General features: G+C 46.9%; 1 protein-coding gene across 5 annotated transcripts in view; it reads left to right on the top strand.

Moving 5' to 3' along the window:
- The window catches only part of CYRIA (CYFIP related Rac1 interactor A), a 106,497-nt gene that overhangs the window by 25,210 nt on the left and 54,495 nt on the right, over window positions 1-26,792 (top strand). For 2 of the 5 annotated variants that reach the window (XM_023199410.1, XM_023199416.2), the window contains exon 2: window positions 16,916-17,068. The gene's annotated coding sequence lies outside the window, so the exon portion shown is untranslated. Of the gene's footprint in view, window positions 1-9,287; window positions 9,451-16,912; window positions 17,069-26,792 lie in introns of all 5 variants that reach the window. The other 3 variants (XM_023199405.1, XM_023199401.1, XM_023199396.1) reach the window with 3 other exon arrangements.

Here is a 26,792-nt window from a genome sequence, read left to right as displayed (position 1 = left end):
GCTCAAGCTTCACCTCATTAATGAAATGAAGCTGCTTGTTTTTGGAACTCTGTGATTAACACAGTTGCTGTGTTTAGGAAACAAAAGAACCCTGTGCATTTTTCAGGACTCTCTACCTGCACTGTGTCCACCTAAAAAGGTGAGAGCTGGCGCATCCCGGTCATCTCTGGCCTCCAATCTCTGATCTTCTGTTGCACCTGATCTGTTCCATTGCATGCAGCATTGCCAGTCATTGTTGAGCAAAAGCAGCTCTGGAGGCCTAGAGAGGGCGATACACAGTGCCACCCGACCAGCAGCACCATCGAAAAGGTCAAGCAACCAGATGGGGCTCTCCACTCTGCCTCCATAAAGCTAGGCAGGCTACTTGCCCATTTTCCCTAGAAAAACAGCCTAGTCGTTTGGCCAATTGTGCCAGAGAATGGAAGCCCTGTCAATGCCCTGCGGTTCTCCCAGCCCCCAGCTGGGGCTGGCAGGCTATGGCCCCCAGTGGTATCATCACTGATTTCAGGAGGCTAGAACCCTAGTGCTGTGGGGGAAGGGCTGGCCTGCTGCCAGTCCCAGCATCCCAATTCCTATGGCAGTGCAGGAGGAAGAGCCTCTGTGGGGGCGAGGCTGGCTTCCTCCTGAATCTGCCCATAAAAGGATAAAAGTGCTGCTATCTGGTCGGCATTGGTAGGATTGCTGATGATAAATTTTTTAAAAGTGTGGATTTTTCCCCCTTTTTGCAAGGATATGTGTGTGTGTGCATGCAGGCGCACGCGTTCGGGTGTGCCTGCGTTCACACAGTTTGCAGCCTGTATGTGCTAACAGATGGATTCAGCCTCATCTTTTATCCGGTGTTACAGAAGATAAAACTGAAACTGGATGATATGCTGCCTCTTCAATTTAAAAGAGAAAAAATAAAATAAAAAGCTCTTAAAGGAGAGCCCTTATGGTAGAAAAGAGTGGTCCAAAATATTGTCAGGCTTTACTCAAAAGGCAAAGAACAGCAGAGCCATTTGAAAGTAATTTTTCTTCCTCCTCCCTCTTTGACTTCTCCAGAATATATCATCTATGTGTCAGAAGTAGGGCAAGCTTTAAGGCTATTATGAATTATATATCAAGGGACATCATTTCCCAGGAGGCTTGAACAAATGCCCAATGGTTTAAATTTTACAGACATGCTCTTCCCCCCAGTGGCAACAATTTCTGTCACTGCAGTCTTCCTGAGATGGAATGGGAAAGTGTTTTGCAAAATGCACAATGAGACGTTATGCTAATAAAGGTAATTGTGCAGTGGTTGGAAACTATTCCTTCCTGAAAGAGGCTTTTATCCTCCACAGACTGCCCCACACTGCAGGTACTCAGGCAGCAGGCTGCTTCCACTGGTCTTGCCTTCTTTTAGCTGGAGTCAAATAAATCCATGGTGAGGACAGATTGAAAGAGCGAAACTGAAATCAACTGGGCATTTCTGTGCCCATCGCGTAAGACAAAGACCTTGCCATTTCATTGGAATATCAGATATGCTTTGCCTATCTATTTATTGTTCTGTAAGATTCAGGAAGAGCTTTATGAAAGTCATTCTTTTATCTAAAATTGGAAACATACATTCATTGGCTAAATAAGAAAGGTGGGTTTGAGGGTCTTGGTATTTTGCTTCCTTACCACTATTGGATGGATCAGAAAGTTAGCCCAGAACACGGGAGCAGAGGATGAGCGATTGCCAGAGTGCATTGCTGGGCAGGGCCTTCCAGACAGTGACAGCGACAGCTGCAGGAAGTGGCCTTCTCTGCTCCGTGCTTCATACTCTCCCTCCAAATTTATTCTTTTGAAGTGGATATTTTAAAGTTCTGAGCTTTACTGTATGTGGCCTTGAGAGAATCCAGATATAATTATTTATATAAGTTTGTTGATTTCTTAATCTTTAATAATTATTTATTAGTTACCTCACTTTATTCTTACAACACTTTTGAGATATGGAAGGCCCATCATGTTTTTCCCATTTGAGAGAGAAAATAACTGAAGGCGGGGTGAAGTCACTTGACCAAGGGCGCTACTGCCAGAGGAGTGATATTACGTAGATCTAGATCTAGATCTACACACACAGCACTCCACACTCACACGGTATAAAATACAAACCTGACAACAGCACCCTGTCTCTGCGAAATAATAAAAGGTAAACCCCTACATTCAAAATCCTTTACAAGGATTTGCTGGGCCCTCTGATCCTCCCAGCCCCTGCCTCACACACGGTGCAAGCCTCCCTCCCACTCCACCCCATCAATTTCTTTTGCTCCAGTCACACCCCTTCACGCAGAGTTCCTCACGTGAGGAGCTTCGTCACTTGTTCACTTTCAAGGCCCATGCTCTCTGCCTGAACACCCTATTCCCACTTCACATCCTCACTGCCTCCCTTAGTGGTATATGGAATTTGCACTCTGATTAGGCCCCAGCCCCTCCAGGAAGCTTTTCCCGGCCAGATCCCGTCGCACAGGTGGAGTCTGGTGCCCACCACGGATACTTCCACACCAGCCCGTGCAACTGCCACGCTGTACTTAATCGTCATTTCCTGTGTTTAAATTTCCTGGAAGCTTACGGGCTGTTAGCAAACAAGATGGAGGTACCATACCTTGTTCTCTGAATCTTCATCCCCAGGGGTGGAAGAAATCCAGGAAGCCAGTGACAGCCTGCAGGGAGGGCTCCAATGAGATTCCTTCTCCTTCTCACTGCCCCTCTGTCTGAATGCACCTCAAAGCCTTTACTAACAGATAGGCTTCAGGAACTGTGTGCCATTCAGGTGTGTGACTCCTTCCAAACCCCAAGATGAGATCACTACTGCCACCCCACCCATCACCCTCTATTACCCAGGCCCTCAGTACCATGCTCAGCAGACATGTTAATGAAAGATACTGATTTCCAGGGTCTGTGGCATCTGATTGGTCCCTAAGTGGACACAGTCCCTGGTGAAGGACACAGAGTTCAGGATCAGACACCCTTCTGCCATTGACTGGCTGTGTGATCTCAGAAATTTCACCTGAGCACTCTGGACCTTTGTCTCTGCATCAGTAAAATGAGAGTGGTAGATGCTACCTGAAGCTATTTTGTTAATGAGAAATTATTTTGTATAATGAAAAGTACATGAATCATATGCATAAATATTAGCCATTATTAGCATGAAAAAATTCAAGTTTGCAATCCAATATATTAGGGGTTTGTTAATAATATATGGTAAAATTATTTTGTCATTACTGAAGAAGTCATTGGCTTAGTCACTTCAGGATACTGTAAGAGATTACATAGACTGGAGTACTTAAATAACAGAAATACATTTCTCACAGTTCTGGAGGCTGTAAAGTCCAAGTTCTGGAGGCTGTGAAGTCCAAGATCAAGGTGTGGGCAGATCCAGTGTCTGGTGAGGGCTGGCTTCCTGGCTTGCAGATGGCTGTTTCCTCATTGCATCCTCATATGGTGAAGAGAGAAAAACATCATCTCTGTTGTGTCTCTTTTGGGAAGGCCGCTAATCTCATTCACAAAGCTCCATCTTCATGACCTGATTCTTCCCAAAGAATCTTCCCTCACCTCCAAATACCATTACATTGGGAATTTAGGCTCCAACATATGAATTTAGGGGGATACAAACACTCAGTCCCTAGAAGTCATCTTGTTGCTGCTTTAGATGTTACAACTTTTAAGTTAAAAAGAAAAGAGTTTGATGAGTGTTGCATCAAAGAAATCCATTAGTTGTTTGGCCAAGCAGATTTCTTTATCTCACTTAGCCTGGGCATCAGAAGACCCACTGTGCTGGGATGTGGATGTGAGGAATGAATGACAGAGGAGTGATGGAAGGGGCCAAGCTCAGCCCAGCAGATAGCCAGCTCCTGGTATGTGGGGGTTTTGGAAATTTCTTTTCTATTTTTTGTTATTTGAAATGGGGTCTTGCTGTGTCACCCAGGCTGGAGTACAGAGGCATGATCATGGCTCACCACAGCCTCACCTTCCCAGGCTCAGGTGATTCTACCACCTCAGCCTTCCTCGTAGCTGGGACTACAAGCACATGCCACCATGCCCAGCTAATGTTTTGTATTTCTTTTTTTTTTGGCAAGGGGTTAGGGGAGAGATAGGATCTTACTATGTTACCCAGGCAGGGGTAATTTCTTTCCCTGAACTTGTCCTACTTCCAACCTGTGACCCTAGGTCCCAGATGGATTGTAACCAGCTTGCCCTGAGTTCTGAGTAAGCCTTGCAGAGGGAGTATAGAGACCTCAACAAAAACATTTTCTCCAAATAGATAGATGACTCAGCACTGTACACCAAGAAAGCTGCATTTTGCTGAAAGTCAGTAAGAAACTCGGGACCAGGTCTGGGGCAGTCAGCCTCCTATCCTGGACCATGGTCTCCTCATCCGCAAAGCAAGGGGCTGGGCAGAGAGTTGCCCAGGTGGCTTCCAGCTCTGGCATTCAGTGCATCTAATTTATAGTTGAGTGAGTTGTCATTTATAGACCAGGAAGGGTGAAATTATCCCCATTAATCTGCTCACAGTTCTGGTGCTTGAGAAACTCCTGGGTCTTGCCACATCTCAAATTAGCTCTAGGCCCTTGGGCTTTTAATTAAAGGGCTTTGTGAGTCAGATGGTTTATGGTCAGATTGACATCTTCAGGGAGACACAGAGGGAGGTCCTCTGTTCTGTCATCGCTTGTTTAGAAATCAGCTACCTTTCTCAGTGTGAGAACTCAGAATCCAGAGTCTTGCAAGGGACTTCCAGGAACGGCTTGTGGTTACGACTCACCCCTGACTTTCGCTGACTCCAGGCCCCAGAGGCTGGGGGACAGTAGATATGCTGCCTGCCATTGCCTGTTTCCTTGTGTGTGTCTGAGTGGTGCCAGCCTGATCAGATTCTGTTGCAGTTCCCCGTGCTTGCCACAACGTTGGTCGCGTTTCTTACTCAACTCTGTTTCCGCTTCTGGTGGTTTGTGCTAAATGCATTTTCAATCCCAAGCGGTACAGAGAATAAAAGGATTGTCTTTAAAAAGTGGCTTTGAATGTGTCAAAAGTAAGGTTGCCTGCTGTGTGTTTTTGACAATTGCTTCCCCAGAGGAGCCTTTGAAAACCTCACTTTTCAAGATGCTTCAACTCCTATTAGAAAATGACTTAAATAAAATTGCTCTTCTGACCATCACTGCTCTGGATGCCAGGCTAGTGATTATTTGTCTAACTTGAGTCTTCAGGGCTGGAACTTCACACCGTGTCTTTTCACTACCCTCCCAGAGGAGGGGAGAGGAGGTGAATAGACACTTGTCAGATTCTTCTGCCTGGTGTCACTGTAGGGGATGCACACACACTGGAGCACAGGCTTGCTAAAGAGAGACTGCATTGTTATTTCAACTAGACACATTTGCTTTTTCCGCAGGTGATTACTGAGCACCTGTGGTGTGCCTGGCACCATGTTAGGGCAAGAGATCTACCTCATCCTTGCATTGTAAACCTGTAGCATCCGTGGCAATGTTTTGCACCACTGCCCTCCCAGGGTTCCTGCAAGCTGACTCCAGTTCATTTTATTTTCCTTCTGCATGCTGATGGGTTCAAGGTATTTCAATGGGCTACTGTGAGACTATCTCCCTGTCAGGATCTCTCAACCTTGGCACTAGTAAGAGAGTCTGGGGCAAAGTAGGTCTCTGTTAAGGGAGGAGGAGGGGTGTTCCTGTGTGTGATCGGATGCTTAGCAGCATCTCTGTCCAGTAGCACCACATCTACCTCAGTTGTGACAACCAAAAATGTCTGCAGGCATTGCCAAATGTCTCCTCCCTGTTTTACATTTACCAAAGTGCTGTTTATGTCCTTTACAGTTAAGGAAACTTAGGTGCCAGGAAGAAACTTGCCCAAGTCAAACAGTGAGTTAGCGGTAGAGCTTTAGCTACAATTTAAGTCTTGTCTTCCCAACCCAGTGTCCCTCTTGTGGATCCATTCATTGGTGTGCTCCTAAATGTTTAATAGCAAATTCTCTGGGATAAACAAAAGCCAAACAAACTTGCTGGGAGCATGGGACAATTTCCATGGTGTAAATACTTCCACCATGGTTGGTTTCAAGCTACTTCCATGGCCTCACTGAATGTGAATTGGGAAGGGATCTGTACAGTTGGCTCTGGTGAGCTGGTGCCAGCCGGCTCAGAATGCCCCTGGGTCCATGTGTGCTGCTCATCACATGTTAGTCTTGCTCTCCTCTGGACCTTGTTCTGCCACCCCCAGACACATGCGCTTATCACTGTGATGTCCTGGGGAGAAAGCAGTCGCCTGGTAAGAGTTTTTGATAACTTCTCTGGATAAACATAAAGCAGTTAAAGTGGAGTTTTCCCTCTCTTCTGTTAAATGAAAGTTTCTTTTCACAGTCTTTCCATTGAAGAAGTTGGAAAAGTCATGGGATAGCTCTGGTCCTAGAGCAGAAATGAAGTTCCCCAGAAGGGGGTCTTGGACAGAATGGTCTCTTGGGCAGGGACTAGATGCTGTTACTCGCCATCAGATGTGTCTACTGTAAGATGCTTGGGAGGCATCAAAGTGGTGACAGTGGGGGGATGTTGGATTTTACCATTCTGGAATATAAGAGAAGGGGTGTGGCTGGTGTTTTAGTCCCGATAGCAGCCATGACCACTGTGAGTCCCATTTTCCACACCTACAAAAGGAGAAATAGTGATCCCCTTCCCACTGTTGGTGAAAGAGCAGATGAACCTCTGCCTGAGTCTCAGACGCCTACTGCCCACTTGGTTGCTTGGTGGATCGGCTGGCTATCAACAGTGTAAGCTCATCAAGCCTAAAGACTTAGTAGGTCTTGACTTTCTCACCTTGACCATGACTTAGTGTCATGTGCTCCTAGTCATCCTGTCTGTGGTCCAATGTTAGCCTGGGAAGCACCAGGGACTGAGGGGAGAACCCTCAGCTAGTTATCAGGCGATCCAGGTTCTCCTCCTGCCTTTGATATCACCTCATTACATAACCTGGGGAAACACTTTGGTGTGACTGGAATGTGGATACTCCCAGGAGAAGGGTAGGAGCATGGTAGGGCATTTGGACTTTATCGTGAAGATGGTAGGAAATACTTGAAGGGTTTTAAGCAGGGATGACACATCATCAAATGTGTGTTTTGAAAAGTTGTTTCTGCAGAGGACAGGGCCACAGCCCAAGCAGGATCAAACCAGTTAGGGGATTGGTGTAACAGTCCTGTCAGAAAGTGATGAGGTAGCTGGGTGAGGTGACCCACGCCTGTAATCCCAGCACCGTAGGAGGCTGAGGCTGGCAGATAGTTCGAGACTAGCCCTTGGCAACATGGTGAAACCCCCTCTCTACAAAAAAAATACAAAAAAAAAAAAAAAAAAAAAAAGTCAGAGATGGTGACCTGCATCTGTAATCCCAACTATTCAAGGTGGAGGTTGCAGTGAGCCAAGATCACGCCCCTGAATTCCAGCCTCGGTGACAGAATGAAACCCTGTCTCAAAAATGAATAAATAAATAAATAAAAGTCATGAGACAACTAACTCATAGGCACTAAATGCTGAGTGGCACAGACATAAGGTTCTATGAGAGTTCAGAAAAGGGAGAGGTCAGTATGGATTGCGGTCTTAGGTGGGTATCAGAGAACACCTCATGGAGGAAGTAAGACTCTGCTGCTGGCCTGGAAGGATGGTAGACAGGGTGGGGGCTGAAAGTCTAGGCTGCAGGGCAGGGCAAGAGAGTACAAAGCTGCAGTAAATCACATTTGGGCTTAAGCTGGGAGTTTACATAAAGGATGGCTCTAATTAGTATGCAGTCGTTTATGGAAGAACTTGTACCCTCAGCTAAGGAATATGGATTTTGTTAGAGGTGGTGATTCTCACATGGAAACTGCATTTTCCTGTAGTCAATTTCTGTGGGGATCTTATCCTTATCCATTCTTCTATCCACTGCTCCCCTGATTGGGATGGGGGGTGTGCCCCCCCCTCCTGTAGCCCTGTGCTGTTGGGGAAGGCAGAATCCCTTTGCGTCTTGGGGACGAATGCAATGCTGAATACTGATCATATGACCCCTGCTTTGCCTCACAGCAGGGAGCCCAGGAACAAGAACAGCTGTGCTATTGTCTGGAGCGCAATTGCCAGTGTTTGTCTGCTGAGGCCAGGGGTGACCCTTGCCAGCATCATAGATAAGCCGGCTCCCAGCTGTCATGGGTACATTCTCAATCATTCCTCATCCTATGGATTCTGACTCTCTCCTGCTTCCCAAGAATGATGGAAGTTTTTCATTTTCCCCCGTGCCTGCTTTGTGAAAGTGTGTCTGGCTCTGCCCACAAAAATGAAGGATGACTGACCTCAGAGTATCCAAATAAAATGAGATTTGTATTTTCTGTGAAGTGTTAAGAAACAGTTTGCTAGAAAATAGCATGAGCGATATATTGTTGCCTCTGAGGCTCACATGAGGAGATTGAGGCTCATCGGTGTGTAATGACTCACATGAGGTGGCACAGACAGGAATTGGTCAGGCGGAAACTAGAAACCAGGGACCCTCTGAACTTCAGCATATTCCTGTTGGGTTTGAACAGGAGCATTCTATAGAAGGGGCTTCATTGTCAGGGTAGTTTTAGCGGAGGTTTGCCTGATAAGAGCATGACTTTCTTGAATGGCAGTGTATATCTTAGGTTAAGCTCTTACAGAAACACTCCACTGAAGGGCACTTCCACACATTGAGAGTCCCAAGACTGTTCAGCCACTGTGCACAGGGCAAGTCACTTGCCATGTAGAACTGGAACCCAGATCTCCTGCTTCTCAGCCCAGAGTGCTGTGCCTCCTAGCCGGCCTTATGGCATCAGTGGTCTCTACAGAACACCCAACTGAAGCCACCTGACAGTGTCCCTTGTAGATAGTGCTGTAGGCTGGGGCACTGGGAAGCTTTGAGGTGGTCTATGGGACTCAGGGGGTGTTTGCCATGTGACACCATGTGGCCTTTGGGTACATGAGGGCTGTAGGTGTTCACAGGATATGCCGGAGCATACCAGGATTGCTGGAAACTTGGACAGCACATGACTCTAGTCAGACTGACTCTAGACTCTAGATTGTCCTCACTGCAGTATGGCCATGGTACCATTGCTTAGTTTCTCACTCCAAGGCAGCACTGACCTAGAACCTCTGTAACATGCCTTTACATCTGATAGTCAAGGTCAGCTTGACCTCACTCATTTAGGGCAGTAGTATTTGCTGAAATTCAAATAGATGCCAGATACCGCACTGGTCACTTTAAATGCTAGGTACCCCTAATGACCCTGGAATAAACCTGTTATTCTCATTTTGCAGATAAGGCAACTAAGGCTCAGCTCCAAAGACCAGAGACTGAGGTTCATGATTGCTGGGCTTGAGACCCCAGGGTCTTTCCACAGCACCATCCTCCACTAATGCTTACTAAAGCATTTGGGATATCAGCTTACCATCCAGCTACGGATGAAATTTAGAAGCATCGGTATGTGTAAAGTCCTCCACAGCTTAACAACAGCCTGTTTTTCCACTCACTGTATCTCTGCCACCTCTTTCCTTCATCCCCAGCTACGCTGGGCTGTTCACTGCCCTCAGAGAAGCTGAATTTTACAAATTCAACCATCAACTCCTCATTTGTGCAGGGCTCTGGGCTAGTTACAATCGTTTGTAAAGATGAATGAGACATGACCTCTCCTGTTAAGTAACTTTCCACCCAATGGTGGCGATAAAACATGAACAAAAATGTAATAGTTCATTTGGTTTTCAAAGTAGTCCAAAGAGGCTTGCTGGTATATATCTCCATATGATCTGCATTTAACGGGTATTGTTAAATCTGAGGATCTGACCATAGTGACTGACTAAACGTCACACAGCCCAGCCAAGGCCAAGTTAGGGGTAGACCCAGGTCAAGACTAAAAGCATTCTGCTGGCTTGCATCACCTGGGGGTGGTCAGGTTCAGACTCCACAGCCCAGACTGCTGGTTTTTGTCTTATTGCTGCCTTCCTGATGGAGACAAGGCAGGCTGTCAGCTGCTGACATCTCAAACCTGCTTAAGGTGTGCCGCTTACCACGGCCCCCACCCGAATGGTGATGCTCCTATAGTTGGAGCCCTGGATGGGAAGAGGGGGGGTAAAAATGCCCCTTTATCTGGCATCCAATTGTGTTGTTGCTTGGGGTTGTCAGAGAAGAGGAAGCTGGTCTCCTTGGGTTTCTAATGTGTCTCCCACTTCCTCACTCAGAGGAGACCTGGTGTAACTGACATTCGGAAATGCAGTCTCAAGGAGAAGGAACCCATCCCAGCGGCTGTGTTCAGGCAGCGCGATGTGAACTCATCGAAAAGCTTGGTGGAGTTTCCTGAATGCTGCAGCCAGTGTGGCAGGTGTTCTCCTGCCCTGAACATGGGTGCACTCACCTTAACGGCTATTCAGGTGTTACAAAGACCACAGAGAGATGTTAGACCACAGCCTTGGGAAATGGAACTAATGTGAGCCCAGGAGTAGAGATCTGGGCTCTTGTTCTGGTTCTGATACCATTTGCCACTTGCAACTGCCTTCCCCACCCCATGACTCATATACGCCACCTCTGAGCGTGGCCTGGGTCCTCTCCTTTGCTGTAGAGTACAGTGGTCAGGGCCCAGGCGGGGGTCCCTCAGATGTGAGTCCAAATGCATGCTTCGTTATCTACTTGCCGTTAACCCAGAGTTCGTCACCCAGCCTCTCTGAGTGACTGTCCAGCTCCTTATCTGTAAGATGTGGATACTAGGAGCACTGCCTTTTCCAGCAAGAGTGGGGTGAGGGCTGGATGGAACATCCAGGTGATGTCTAGACCATGCCTGGCACACAGTCAGTGCTCAGTGAATAAGGTTGGTATCTCCTGCCACATCACCATCATCACTGGCTTGTCGGCCTCTGACTGTCTAGGCCTGCCTGAGCCATGGCCACTCCCAATTAGTCACTATCTGGTCTCTGGGCTCCTTCTGTGCTGGGCTTCCCACCATGGGAAGGCTGTGTGGGCTGTGTGCTGGGTGGCATCAGACAGATGCTTTCTTTCTCTAGGTCTTAAGTATCCCCCAGAATAACATTATAACATATAGTCATAATCACAGCTGTTGTGTGGTGAATGGTAACCCATAAGAAGGCATTCCCTAACTCCCACAACCTGTGCACATGGCCTAATTTGGCAAAAGGATCTGTTTACCAAAAAAAATCATCACTTGCAGAAGCCCCTACACAAAACAGGTAAAACGTATCTCTATTCCTGTTATCGCAGGATGACGGCCCAGAACCCTGCCCGTCAGTGCCTCCAAGAGCCCTGCCAGTTTCTAGGGCTGCTGGGAGCTGGCAGGCTTCTCTGGGGCCTCTGAAAATCCCTGACCTTGAGGCCCTGTGATGCTCCACGATTAAACATATGCCAGAAACGGGCCCTTCAGAGAACAGACAAATGCCCTCTGCTTTCTCATTGGCACTGCACTTTACCTGTATTGATGGGAGAGTTTGTTAAGACTGAGTTCCTGGCTTCAAAAGAACTGCAGATTCTTCCTTCCTCTTGGTCAGAGATTCCTAAGAAGGCAGATTCTTAGGGAAAGAGCAAAACAAAAACAAGCTTTAAATGCCACCTCCTTCCCGACTAGGCCCAGTCCGGGGGAAAGGGGAAGATCTCTCACCAGGCTAGAGCTGCTCACCCCCAGGCATGATCGGTGCCTGCTGGCAGCAGAAAAAGGCCAGGCCTTGTCTCAGAGATGTGCCTGTCCCCCGAGGACCCCAGGTCTGTGTCCTCCCAGTAGACTGCGGTTTCTCCAGCAGGCCCAGTACTGGTGGCAGCTGTACTCCTGTGCTGGTTTCCCGTCTGCTTGCCTCAGGCAGTCCTCAGTGGGAGAGCCACAGAGCCCTCACGCTTAAGGGACTTGACTGGCTGCTTATCAGAACAGCTGGGTATTCGGGTTCCGGGCTGCCAGGGCACAAGGAACCCACCAGTCTCTTAAAATACACTGTTTCAATTAGTGACACCCTCCCTTCTCAAACCATAGCATGTCTGCTTTATAACCAAGTGGCATCAGTCCGTTTCTCTATAAGGCCAACGAGCTCCGTGAATTCCGAAGACAGGCAGGTGAACACAGGGAGAGTGAATTATTGCAAAGAAGTATTTGTGCGGATTGGGAAGCAAGGCATTGTCTGGGAGAGTTCTCTACCAACACAGCTGGATATCAAAGTAACCAGCCTGTGGGAGTGTGGGTTGTATTCAGGTGACCGCTTGTTCTTACATGCCTAGGACGGTCCTGGTGTCTGCCTGTTGTCCCAGCAATATTATTAAAAGGGCCCCCTTTCACTCTCAGGTATCCTGGTTTGGATGATAAACCATTAAGTCACCCAGTTGTTTGTCTGTGTATATAAAAGTGGTCAGCAGCACTTAGTGTGGATGTGTAGTGTGGGGAGTATGTGGATGTAAAAGCCTGTGCCCATGTGCTCTGACAGCCCAGAAGCTGGCTGTGGGTTAGCACGGCTGCACGGTCGTGGGCAAGTCGCTTAACCATTTCACAGCACACACGGCTTTGAGGTGAGATCAGGGGCCTCACAGTCCGATAAACGGTGGTTCAGATCCTTTCTCATAGCCTGCTAGCTTTGACCTTTGCAGAATTACTTTGCTTTTCTCAACTGTAAATTAAGAATAAGCATATGGACCTCTCAGAGTCGTTATTGTTTTTATGTAATCTATATACAGCATCTAGCATATTTACTGACAAATCGTAACCTGCCCACAAATGGTGACTGCTGTTATTGTTGTTGTTATTGTTCTAGGGCGGTGACGGTTTTTGGCTTTAGTCTCTTTATGGGGGAAATGGTAAGAGATGACCCCTGTCTTTCCTGGCTTCCCAGGCTTCATGAGGCTGAAAGCCAGTGGCATCCCCGAAGCCTGGTGTCCCGGGCATGTGTGCCCTGCTGGTGCTGGGGATGCATAAAGGGAATTGCCTGCCTGCCCAGCTGCTCCGTCCCTCTGGGACATAGCAATTAGATTCCCAAAGCATCATCCCCTCCACCCATCCTGGTGACTCTCCCATCTCAGGCCCTCCCTTTGTCCCCTCCCTGGCCCAGCCACTCGCTCCTCCCACAGTGTTGCTGTATAAACACGAAGACCAGGATGTCATTTACTGGTGTTGGCTGACATTGGTCAGCTGCTACCCAGAGGGGACTAGGGACTAAATTCCTAATTCTGCCTGCACAACGTCTCTCAGTCTTTCCTGCCTGGAGAGTCTCCCATCTTCCTTCTCTCCCTTTGAAGGAAGGTGTCATCTGTTCCTAGTGTATTTGCTTCATTCTCTTTCTTTCCACTATTTGACTTTGCAGAATTTGAGCCACACTGCCTACATTCACACCTTGACTCTATCACTCAAAAGCTAAATCCCATGGACAAGTGACTTAATCATTCTGTGCCTCAGTTACCTCATCTGTAAAAGGGGACAATAATAATGCCTACGTAGTTTGGTTGCCATGAGGTTTCAGGGAGTCACTATATGTACGGTGCTAAACAAAGCCCAATACGCAGTAAGTACTTGATCAATGTTAGCCATTTTTATTATCTAAACACCTGCCCCTTCTGGTTTCTCAGTGTTGGTCTGTGCTGCTAGCATTGAGGGACTCAGTCTAAGCTCTGCTGCTGGTAAACTGTGGGCACAAGCATGCCCCACCCTGGGCTTTGGGTCACTTCACTGCCCACCCCGGAGGGTGAGGATGTGGTCTTTGGGGCCCTTTTGGCCTCTCATAGTGGATATTGCCTTCCCTTCTGTTGCCCTGCCTTGCTTTTCAATTTCCAGAACCATTCAGAAGGGGAAGGCAGCAGCCATTTGATGCTGTTCTGTAGCCCTCCCCTGAATGGGGTGGGGAGGGACAGGACACAGGGAAAGGTCACTAGACTGGAAGACAGGAGATGCCTATTTCAGGCCCTAGTTCTGTTTTGAGACTCTGGACAAGGCACCTCCTGTCTCTGATTTCGGCTTCTCCATTTATAAACTGGGGTGATTACCCCTCAGCTTTGTGCCTCTCTCAAAATGAGCAAAGATGAAAAGATATGGGAAAGCATTTTACTGGCTGACAGGTGCTACAGAAGGGCAAACTCCTGGTTGTGTTGGGTTGTGTGCATCCCCACCAGGCCAGGCACGGGGCATAGCACTGTGGAAGTAGCCTGGGCCAAGCGTGGCTGCTTGGATGGCAGCAAATGCATGCTGGTGTTGCTGGTGATATGTGAGGTTGTGCAGTCTGTGGAGATGAGAGATGAGAGTTTTCAGTTTCTTTCCCCCGCTTGCTCTCTGTTCTCCCTAATGGACACTTGGCCCCGGGGTGACTCACACAGTAAACCATCAGCAATTGCTTCAGAAGGCTTGGAGTCCTCTCAAACATATACTGACTTTTTGTTCTATGTTTGGTTTGGAGGAGTGGGGCAGATCCCTGGGAGGCCATTAGCTGTGGGACCTGGAGTGAGCCCCTTCCCTTGGAGAGCCTTTGTGGTTGCATCTGTAAGCTGGGAGAAGGTGGGGTTAGGGTGAGAATTGAGTTGGGGGTCCATGTTAACTGAATGCTAGTCAATGGATCAGAGCCAGGTTGGTGACATTAAAACCCTCTAAGAAGATTTTTAACCATACAAGTTTCCTGATCACTACTCTGGATTGTGTCTGTATTTTTTGTTAGCTTCTTAGATGCATAGCCAGTATGGGGGACCCGCTGGAGTAGGGGGGACCAGTATGTGATGGCTTACCCATAAGGGGGCTCTGCATTCTCCATGCCCTGGTGCCCATCAGAGGTCTATGAATAGTATTAGTATGAGTAGAAGTGGTATTTGATTATTAAGTTATTATTAGGGTCATCTCTGTGTGTGGTGTGTGGTTGTTCGAGTTACTAGGTGACTGTCATTCTTTATGATGTGCATTTGGAGTTGGGGAATTTCTGTAAGCCTCCGTAAGTAAATGGAGTGAACAAAATGGATAGGAAAACAAGCAGGAGGTGCCTTAGAATCATGATCAGGAGGAAACCCAATGTTCCGCCTGACTGACCCTCTTGGTTTTGTGGTGGAAGATAGCAGCATTCGTGCTGAACCCAGCTGAGTGAATCCGTCCCAGTCATGCACTCTGAAAATGGGTTCAATTTTGAGGACATTTGAGAAAAAAAAAAAAAAAAAGCAGTGAGGATGGGATAGCTCTCCCTGATACCTGATCACTTTCCAGATCCTTTTGTGACACGCCTGTCCCCTCAGCCACAGTCAGGAGGTGAGGAACATGGCCTTCCCCCAGATTTCTTCTTTGGAAATTCACCACCTTCCGTGTCTACACCTGAGTGTGTGGAAAACAGCCCTGTACCAGGCTGTGCTTGGTGGTGGGAAATGGAATTTGTGGACCCCAACCCTGAGTTTGGAGGAAATAAACGTCTTTGCCCCGTCCCATGACCATCACAATCCGGTTTCCCAAAATGCAGGGCCCAGTTCCACTAATGTCCACTCAGAAATCACTTTCTCATCAAGCCAAGGACATTTCAGAGTTGCTATGTTTTCTCTACCATTTCCTTCCCTCCTCCCCCACTTCACTTCCTGTTTTTTCTTCCTCTTTCTCCACCCCCACCCCATCTCTCCTGGCATGTCCCTTGTTGTCTGAGAACAGGAACAAAGCCTTGAGCCAGGGAGCATTGATAATTGTGACTTCCTGAGGTGCCCTCTTGCTGCTGGCCCTGCTGCTGAGAGCCAGAACCAGCCCAGCCTCTAGGGGCCTGGGAGCCTGGCAGGAAGTCTTGGATTGTAGACCCCCTCCTTCCCCCACAAGCCCCACCACCATCCCCCACCCCCATCAGAAAGAGAATCTAATAAGAGTAATCTTTCATGCCCTTCTAACAATTTCAGCTTCCAAAGAACTGTCTCATGCATTTGAGCTGAAACACTGGAAAAGACAGGCAACTCTAGTGTTTTGCCCTAGAAACAAACTATAGTTCAGTTTAGATAGTAAAAAGTAGATTTAGGAGGCATGGGTTTATTTCTGGTTCTGCATTGTATCTCTTTTTGACTCTGCAAATCATCCTAGCTCTTGAAAGACTGGTTTCCTACCTCTTTGGAAAAATGGAATTAACGGTATCTCACCGGGATTTTTTAAGGGCAAATTAATAAGAAAGTTTATCTATACAATTCTCATGGTATGCCTGACAGATATCTGCTTAATAAGTGAGAGCTCCCCTCTGTTTTCTGTGATTTGGTTTTCTGCACAAAGGAGTGGCCATTCAAATGCACAGGAGCCAGGAAGAAAACCCTGCAATAAATGATACTCATGGAAAAAGAGTCCATGTCTGTTGCTGTGTTTCTCTGAAACATGGAGAGAGAGGGAGAGAGAGAGACCTGGGGCCACATACGCTTCTCACTGAAGGGCAGCACTCACTCCCCGCTGTGTCACTGTGTTCATGGGCCATGGTATTTTATAACAATATTTTTCTAGTGAGAAACAGGGAGAACCATCCCAATCACATGCCTGAGGTGGGCTGTTTTACTAATTTAGCTCCCGGGGTGAAACTACAAAAACAGCAATCTGGAAAAAGCGCCACCCCGCTTTTTCAAAATCTGTTCAACAAAAAATAAAAAATAAAAGGACTTCCCATTCAGGGTCAATGACCACGTGGTTGAGAAGTCAACCTGACCATGTGGCTGCATTTAAAAAATATGTAAAAGGCCAGAGAGTCAGAGATATGTTCCAATGTGTATTCGACTCCCAAACTGCTGAGTCCCCGAGTGAGGCTGCTTCTTCTCTGAGCCTCAACCTCCTAATTATAAAATGAAAGAATTAGACAAGATTATCTCTTAGATGTCCTTTAGGCCTGATAATCTAGGATCCTGTGACTCTCTGCTCTCCTTAAAAAATATATTGTGACTAGAGGAGAATAGGAAATTGCTTCTCACAGTAACATGACTTGCATTCCCTTTTTAGCAGGGTACCACCATCTTAAGGACAGAAAAGCTACAGGACTTTAGGAGGCCACGGTCCTGATTTGGGAAGCCCAACTTCTTTTGGCCAGACAGCAGCTAAGCTGATTCATCCCATCAGCCTGGATTGGTGAAACTGAATCACAGGAGATATTTCCAGGTAAGAAACAATTGACTTTGGTTATAGCGTGTAGCACAGTGATAACCATCATTGTACCACAGGAAATATGTCATATGCATGTTTATATTATGAAAGACATGAAAGTATCATTGAAAGTATCAAGGAAGGCGTTCAAGGCTCTGGGTTCTATAGCTGTGTTCTGAATGGGATCTGTGCTATCTTGAGTCTTTGGGGGTTAAGGAATGAAAGAAGGTAGCTGAGAATTACATGCAGGGGAAGAACAGATTCGAGCTGTAGATCTAGGTTCCTTTTTCCTTGCAGAACCATTTAGTGTTCCTTTCTGCCCAACTAGATTTAGACAATAGAAGGAGAGGTCCTTTGGTAGCCAATCTGAGATGGAATTTAGATCCCATGTCAGAGAACTGACTTGCATCCCACCTGCTACAACACCTTTAGAAACAAATTCAGTTCATGAAGTTTCATCCAAGAGCACTTGCAGCAGACAGGCTGCAGCTAACCGCTCTCATCACCCGCTTCCCTGACCGCCAACACAATGGCTCTGTCTGCTTATTGCTCTTCTCTCTCCCCTCCTCCCAGTCACCTATGGATCCTTTCCTTCTTATGTGCAAGGAATGTGGCCACATCTACTAGAATGTCTTCACTGGAACTGCACCTGATGTAGGCTGACATCCCTTCCAGATGACTAAAGTTTGGTCAAGGGTTCAGCTGCCTGGACTGTGGTATATTAACACATCTCCCTTAAGCAGGCCCAGCGTAAGGACTCGCGGTTAGGAATCATCAAACAAAAAAAAAAAGCCAACACACTGAGATGGCCACACATCTTCACTCGTGCACTAGTTTTTGGTGTTATCGTCTGCTATCCTCTGTCTTGAAGCTCTTCTTTTTCAGCTAGATACCTTGACCTTTCTTGAAAACTAAAACCAGAAGCGTTTCATAAAGCTAAGCATAGGACAGAAGTAAGACCAGGTGATATCTAAAGCTCGTTTTGCATTCCCAGGATTGTCTTAACCTAGACTTGTTTCTTATGCCAGACTCTTATTCTTGGGGAACATGTTTATCTCATGCCTGCTTCCTTTCTTCCTCTTGTGGTTTCTTTCTCTATGGTGGTTTCTGAGCTATAGCATAATTCAGAGGAAGGAGAGAAGCTTTGCAACTTAGACACACCTGACTTCAGATCTCAGCTGTGCTATGTGTTGACTCAGTGATTTTGCTTAAATCACCATTTTAAATCCCCAAGCTTCTGTTTCCCCACCTGTAAGGTAGGGATAGTACACTCCATGTTATAAGCTTGTGTTGGGGATTAAGTGAGATCATGCATGAGCATGGTTTCTTGCTTATAGGAGACCTCAGCAAATACCAGCTCCTTTCCCTACCCACCCTTTTTTAGAGCTACTTAAATATAGCTTTGATCCCATATCTGGATTTCATTTGAGCCTTGTGCCTAAAATCTAGGACAGGCCTTGTCCACAAATACTGTTAAGTCCCAACAATTTAAAAAGGAGAGAAACTGTTAACAGCCTTTTTTATTTCAGAGCTCTTCATCCACAGAAGCCTTTTCTCACCTGGACTTTAGCCAGATTGCCTTTCCAACCTGGTCATTGGAAGGTTTTCTCTGCCATACCCAAAGTTAGAACCACTACTTTCCTACCCCTTTGTCTCATGAGGTATTAGCTGAAAACTAACTCCCTCCTGGTGGCTTTTCCCCTTCAGACTAGCCTACATCCAAGACCAAGAGTAAGGGTCAATTGATTTGGGGCAGGTGTCCTGGCCTGGCACTCAGCAAGACAGTCAGGGTCCAAGCATATGCTCATTCAGGGCTTTCTTCCTTGCCTATTACCTTTTCTAAGGCAGTCATTCATCCAGTCATTCATTCAGTCAATAGATGTTCATGGAACATGAACCATGCAGTGGGTGGCTCGCGCTGATCTTGGTGCCAGGGATACAGGACAGAACAAAACCAAGTTCTTGTTGTCAAGGAGCTTGCATTCAAGTAGAGTCAAGGGATCATCAACAAGTAACACACATGCATGTATTACATCAGGCAGTATTAGGTGCTATGAAAAAAGTAAAGCAGAAAAAATTAAAGCTAAGTCAGAGAGCTAGAGAGTTGAGGGAAATGGGCATTAGTGTTTTATATACAGTGCCAGGGAACACCTCTGGATAAGGCATTATTTGGGCAGGATCTGGAGAAAGTAAGGGAGCAAGGCTAGAAGGAAGAGCCAGAACTAAAGCTCTGAGCAGGGAATGTGCTTAGGCTTTACCCAACCTTGAGTGACCAGTAAGATTGGAGCAGAAGGAATGAGGAGCCTGTGGAATGAAGCAAGGGCATAAAGGACTTGGGCGTTTATGTTCTGACTGGCTTTTCTGGAGATTCTTCTACCCCTCCTTTCTCTTCCCCAGAGCTCTTACGCAATGTTGTGTTAGTCATTCATTCGAAAATCTTTACTGGGCCCTAGCTACTGAGACTGCAGATTAATGAGTCTGGGTCCCTTTCTTAGGACTCCATGGCCTGGTGCTATCAAGGCTTCTTGAGGAAGTTGCATCAATAAAGTAAGTTGAAGTAAACAGTTGTCTTAATTTGATCATCAAAGAGCCAATTTGTTAGAGTAGGAATTTTCCACTGGAACCTCCCATAGGTCACTTTTACCTGTTCTCTTGGAATTTACTTACATGATAGACATTTGGTCTAGCTTTACAGAGACCTGAGTCTGCTTCTTGCCTTCAGGGTAGAAGGAGGATCATTCATTCAGCAGATATATGAGTACCTCTTCTATGTGAGTGCTGCACCAGGCACTGGGGATAAATGAGGACTAGGTCAGCCCCTGTGGTTGAGTTGCTTCTGGTTTTACGAGGAGACACACTAATGGCTAGACAACACACTTTCATCAGTGTTGCAGTAGGAATGGGTGTTTGGGGAGCTCAGAGAAGGAGTCCCCTGACCCAGATAGAGGGGTGCAACCATGGAAGCTTCCTAGGAGTAGGTTATCTGCACTCAGTCCTGGAGATGAGATGTAGCCAGGTAGGTACCAAGCAAGGGGGTCAAGATGCTTCAGGGAAGGGTGTTAGGAATTTCCAGGCTGGGAGATGGAGATACATAGGCAAGAGCTGTGCCTTGGGGAACCCTGTGCACCTTCACCTCCTTCCTGAGACTGTGGAATTTGGAGAGGTGAGTCTGAGAGACCAAGGGACTCACTTAGGGAGAGAGGCGAGAGTATGAATGAGGGATTTTCCAGACCAAGCCAAGTGGTTTGCGTCTATTTTGAGGATAGCTCAGAGCTGCTCACAGTTTTAAGCAAAAATGGATGAGTTGATAAGATTGGAGTTTTAAGAGGCAAAGAGCCTAATTTTATTTGAAACCCCGGTTCCTTAAAATGCTTATTTTATACCTCTTTCATATATTATTATAAGATTATATTTTCCTTGGCTCTAAAATAAGTTCACACAGATCAACTGAATGAGATGGCTTTGGGTAGTAGATGCAGACAATGACCCTTCCCACCATTGGTGCTGTAGTGAATGTTAAACATCATCATTTCATGCCCAGTCTTTAGTACACAAATAGCTGTGAAATGGTTAGAACATAAGTTTTGTTTCTTATAGAATTGGCTGGCAAAAACTTAACTATTCTAGTAGAAATGTTGGGATTTAGGTCTTGTTACATTTTCTTCCCATCAGAAAAGGAATGAGTAATATCCATTCCTTAACCGTCTCTCCACTGAATACTAAAATCAGAGTGTTCTTTTAGAAATTACACACTCATTAAACAGGTAATATCTGAGTATCTACCAAGGGCCACACCCTGTGTTGGGCCATGAACATCAGGACAAATGAGACATGGTCAGCACCTCAAGGAGTTTCTAATCACGTGGCAAAGACAGAAGCAGCCAACAGTCAGAGGAGCACATGGCAGATAAGAACCCAGACATGAACAAAGCGATGTGGATGCAGAGGATGGAATGTGTTCTCTGCCCAGGACAGTCAGAGAAGGCTCCAAAAGGAGCCATATGATTTGGGCATTGAAGGATGAGTAGGAGTTGGGAGCTGGAAGAGAGATACTCAGGTACAGAACTGCACTCTATAAATAAGGGCCAACATTGATTTCTCTGTCATGGGTGAGGAGGAAATAGCCAGCCTGCTCATCATGCTCAGATAATGCCTCAACTCTGCTTTTCAAAAACCCATTAGTAGCCACCTCCTCATCCTCCCACTTTGTTCCCAACAGTGACTAAAAAGAAGCAAATTGACTAATTTGAATTGATCTTTTCTCTGACCCTATGGAGGTGTTAGTGAGCAGAATAGGGTAAGAGGACCAAGAAAAGAAGTAGAAAGAAGAGGAGGAGGAATTTGTCTTCAGCATCCAGAAACACTGATTTAACAGCATGGATTGCACCATAGCTCTCTGGTGGTAAAATGCAGCTTTACAGAGACCCGAGTCTGCTTCTACTAAGTGAAAACTATATTTCCCCTGCTACCTTCTTTTTGGAACTCTTGGGGTGGAGTACATATATGTATGTGTGTGTGTATGTATATGTATATGTATATATATACACACACACACACAGGGTTTTATGTACATGTGTATGTACATATGCATGTACATAAGTGTGTGCATATATGAGTATATATGTGTGTATGTATATATGTGTACATTATGTAGAATTTATTCTAGAACCTAGCTCAGAGCATGGTGCAGTTGACTTCCCATCACCCCTGCTGGCTGGAAGACGAATGGATGCACTAGACTTAATCTTTCACCTGCACACTTTCCCGGATGTGCCAAGATCTCTGTGCTTCATGGTATTGGATGTTCACGAGCTCCAGGAGGTAGCCTGGGACCAAGTACAGAAGATGAGACTGAAGCTCAGGGAGGAAATGGCTTGACCAAAGCCCACAGCTATGAGGACATCAGGATCAAAACTTTTGTCTAATTGTCCCCTCTTGCACTGTTCAGGCTGTGTATCATCCTCTCCACAAGCAGATGGGGCTTCAGGCAGACCAGGGAGGAAACTATGAAACTAAGCATTGTGTTTGGACTTGAGTCTCACCTAGACTCCAAAATGCAGGACTGGTCAAGCAGTGAGGTCAGAGCAGCATATGTCTAGAAGCCCTCTGAAAGCTGCATCTTTCCCTTTGGTGTCCGCTCACACGCTTCCAGGAATGGGGAACTCACCACCTTACAAGGAAGCTGGTTCTAGTTCTAGAGACTGGGCAGTCACCCCTCCTTACAGAATCATCTCTAAACCTAACCATGCCTCAGTCCTAGTTGGCATAAACATCTCAACAGCGAGGGGCTTTTGGGTGAGTGCTTTGCTCTGATGGAATCTTTTGGAGACAAGGGCAGCTCTATGACATGCCCTTTACCGAACTGCATTTAGAACCACTTGCCCTCCTTACAGCGAGGCTGTCTGGTTTCTTGTTCTTAGGGGCCCTATTTGTTCTTCCTAATGGACGGGGCTGGAGGCAAGACCTATGACCTGGGTTTCTTCTCTTCTTCCTCTAAGGAAAAGTAGACCTCAACACGTGTTTCCGCTGACCCCGTTCTCTCCAAAACCCTGGCTGCCGCCAGGGGGAGCGAGCATTCCTTTCACATCAGGTGAAGTTCAAAAGGATAGTTTAAAAAGAGAAAGAAAGAGAAGATGCTGGGAAAAGGGAGTGAGGGCACTCTTCTTTTCAGAGGCAGCATCCTCCTGCCGCTGCTCCTGCACTGAGGCAGGTTCGAGCACACTCTCATCCTGGCCCGGGCTCTGTAGTCCTCCACGTCCTCAGAATCCACACCAAAGGCCACCTCCCCGAAGAAGCCTGACTTGATAGCCCAGCCGAAAAGAGTTCCTTTCTCCTTCAAAACCCCACAGTGCTGCCTCTCTATAGCACTTTCTTGATACAACAGGGATACAGATTTAAAAATAAACAAAAAGGGAGAGTGGAAGAGAAACAAAAAGTGACCATGCTATCTGGGGTTAACGTGGATTCTAGTCCAAACTGCCACTGACTCACCAATTAACCTTGGTCAGCCCTCCTCCCTTCATCATAACTATGAGGGAATTGGGCTTGATCATGCAGCTTCTTCCATCTCTGAACTTGTCTTTAAGACACCCAACTCCCAAAAGAGTCCTTGAGTCCTGTTGAATCCCACATGGCCTGGCAGGACCCTGATGTGGGGTTTGCACTTAAACCACCACCAACAGGAAGCCCCGCTGGAGGGAGATAAATTACCCCTCACCTCTTCATGGCAGGCAGGGCCTCTGTCAGCCCTCAACAGACAACAGCTGATCTGGCTCACAAAGTGAAATGGGGCTAGCTTGTACCCCACTCTCCCAGCTACAGGCCTGAATGAGGCAGCTACCAGCCCTATGCTGAGAGCTCTGGCACAGCTACAATGTTCAGTTCCTTAGTTTTAGTTCTCTCTCCTTCTTCCAACCCTGTCTTTGTTCCTTCTCTGGGTTGGAATCCAGGAGAACCAGCTTGGCAGGGGCTTTTAGCCTAGGCCTGATGGCAAGCCTGCCTTTCTCTGTTTGGAGCTATAAGCTGCCAGCACACTGGCCCCAGGAGGGACACTGCACTGACCCAGAAGTAGGTAGAGTCCGGGGGCTGGGACCAGGTGCACACTAGCAGAGGAGTTATGAAGAATTGTGACTGCTGAAACCAACTTGGCCAATGTTTCCTCTAAGGTCCCCACTTGGTCATCAGTGCCCCTCTTAGGACCTTCTTTCTCGTACCTCAGCTCTTTCCTGTCTCCAGACCTGAAGGCTTTACTATGCTGCACATCAAGGAAGAAGGGGAACAGCCATCTATCAATTGTCTTCAGTTGCTATAACGAGTAATACAAGGAGCCTAGAAACTTGATGACATTTGCAGAGGCACACATACCTAGTCTCAGGACCCCCATATAACAAATATTGTACATGTTAGTGGGCTTCAGGTAAGATTTGCTTTAATTGTGGTCTTGATATAATCCTTTGTAGTGCTGCGGTTAAGAGTCCAGGCTCTGGAGCTAGACTGCCTGGATTGGAATCCTCTTCAGCCCCCTACCGGCTGATGCTTTTGGGCAAGTTATCAAACCTCTTCATAGGACAGTTTCCTCATCTCTAAAATGAGAAGACTAATAGCACCAACCTTGTAAGGGTTCTGTGATCTCTACATGAGTTAATACAGGTAAGCATTTAGAAAGGTGCCTGGAGCATTTTAAGGACTCTGTGATTGTGACCGATTTTTATTTTGCCTTAAAGCCTCAGTTGAATTTTCTGTTAGAAATAAGCGTCTGCAGTACGAAGTAGGTTCAAACACTTGCTGACCATTGGTGAAGCATCTCCTGGATGATTGAGTTGCAAAGCCGAGGCCAGCATCCTGACAGATATCAGGATGAACACCCAGCAGACATCCCTAGTGTGTGACACTCTCTGTGCCCTTCAGACAACCAACGAAAGGCCTTAGGAGACCAGAGGCAGGACGGTCCTCTGAGTGAGGAGTCCTCTTAGAGGGAGTGAGAGGCCCAGAGTCAGTGTGGAAGCAGGAGCCCGGGGGAGCCAGGGAAGGCTGGAGAGTTGACAAAGGGTGACGTAGGAAAGGATGCCATTGTGAATGGGACAGTGGGAAACCAGCCAAAGGGAGAGGAATTGTTCAACAAAGAGTTTTTGGTGCTAGTGTGAGCAGTAAGTTCTGCTTGAAGCCTTTTCAGTGCAAATTCCTGCAGGCCCCAGAGCAGATCCCTCCACTTTGCCCAGCCCTGGAGTCGGGAGGAGGGGGATGTAGAATGTTCAAGTGGCGGGTTCCCACCATGAAGGATGGAGCAGGCCACCACTCTACGGCCCGAGTGAGCACAGGCCTCCTCTGTGTGCAGCCTGAGCCAGGCCGGCCTTGTCCCCTTGAGGGACCTGACAAAGACTGACTTGTTCTCCCCTGACATCAGGCCTCACCCTCAGGATTGCTCTGTCCTTCTGGGGCAAGATCTCACACAGTGATAATCGAGTGAAACGGAAGCGAAGAATTGAGTGAAGATGGTCCCAGGCGTCACCATGCCAACCCTGGGCCTGCAGAGGGCGCCTGCCCTGTGTCCTGTCTGCACCTCCCAGTTTGCACCAAGGACATCCCAGTGGTAGAGCTGCTGGTATCGGTTCAGAAAGACCAGCTGCCTGGTCACTGAGCCACCAAATGTTACAGTAACATTCAGTAATAGCTGCAATTAGTAGGTTGACTGTTTTCTGCTTTTGCATTGCATTTAGCGATGTAGATTTTCTATTATAACGGAGATTTCTGTGGAGAGTTGAACCTTGGAAATTTCATGAGGCTTATTTTTGGAGGGATCTGAGGGATCATTGGGTCTATCTCTGTGCGATCCCATTTGCAGGTGAAGAAGCAGGCTGCGAGAGTGGAGGTAGTGTTGGTTGTGGAAAGAGTGAAGACTTCATAGCCATCTAGTCCAGCTCAAGGACTGCAATATTGTATGTAAAGCACTTAGTACAAAGCCCAGCCTGCAGTGGGGCCCAGTAAGTCCTATCCCTGGTTACAATGTAAACTTTCATTTGGGCCAAGTGGGACAAATAAAGGGGCCCATTTGTAAAACCAAATGCATACTAAACCAGTAGGAGAGGAACTCCCGATTTAGGGACCAATCCTAAAACAACCACTGGGTACTTGGGGGATGCAGAAAAAAAGGGGATATGACACTGGGACTTCAGATCTTTAGTCAAGTGCAGTGGTTCTCAAACTCGAGGCCACTGAGGATTCGATTAAAACATAGACTTGCGTTCAGCAGTTCTGAGGTGGGGCTTGAGAGACTGCATTTGTAACAAGCTCCCAGGTGAGTGCCCATCTCCAGACCATGCTGCGAGCAGTAAGAGCCTAGAACACTCAAAAAAAAAAAAAAAAAAAAAAAAAAAAAAAAATCCCTTTTGTATTTCATGGTTAGAAACAATTTGTGCAGAATTCATTGCCAGAGCTCCTTTATGGACAAGAACTACTGGCTCCTGTTTGGAGCCGGATTCAGTCCATCTAATGGAGTCACACAGAAGGGAATGGTCTTCGTGAGTTCCAGAATCTTGCTGTGCCAGTTTCCTTTTCTAAAAACACTACTCTGCAGAGAGATTTTAAAGATGAGTAAGAGCCAGCAAAGAGCTTGGCATCTAGTAGGCATTCAAGAAAAGGCAGCCGTGGAGAGGGATGTGGCACCTTGCCAAGGCCATACAGCTGCTACGTGGCAGGTGACCGGTGTGACCACACTCCCTGCTCAGTGTATTTTCCATCCTCCACTGAGCGCCAGAGGACCTGAGGTTATTTTGTGTAGTTGAGCTGGGTTGTCAGATGATATGAGCTGGGGAGCAACTCACACCTCATGTTGGAATCACAATTTGCTGTCTTCAAGTGGAATGAAGAAATCGCCCAAACAGTGCTTGATCTGTCTGGGAGGCTTGCAAGCTCTCCAGAGGGTGAAAGGCAAAGTGTTCAAATGTAGAGGGCTCTGTGGCCACAGACTGCAGCCTGGGAACCCTGACGACAAGGGAAAGTTTAAATCAGGATAGAGCATGGCTGAGTCATCAGGAGCCGGGCTGGGCTTACACAGAAATTCGGAGATAAACTTTGTGCATTTGTTTGTTTGGTTTAATTGTGGTCTTGGCTTATCAATCTAAACAGGGAAGTTCCACAAGGACTTTGCTGTCTTCTCTTTTGGATTACAGATTTCCTGCAGGGACATCCTCCATGGGAGCAGCTTATACCTTTGTCCATCTCCCGTCTTTCCAGAAGAGCA

Source organism: Piliocolobus tephrosceles, chromosome 15 (assembly GCF_002776525.5).
Source record: "Piliocolobus tephrosceles isolate RC106 chromosome 15, ASM277652v3, whole genome shotgun sequence".
Taxonomy (NCBI): Eukaryota; Metazoa; Chordata; class Mammalia; order Primates; family Cercopithecidae; genus Piliocolobus; species Piliocolobus tephrosceles.
This window is presented reverse-complemented; position numbering and strand designations above follow the sequence as displayed.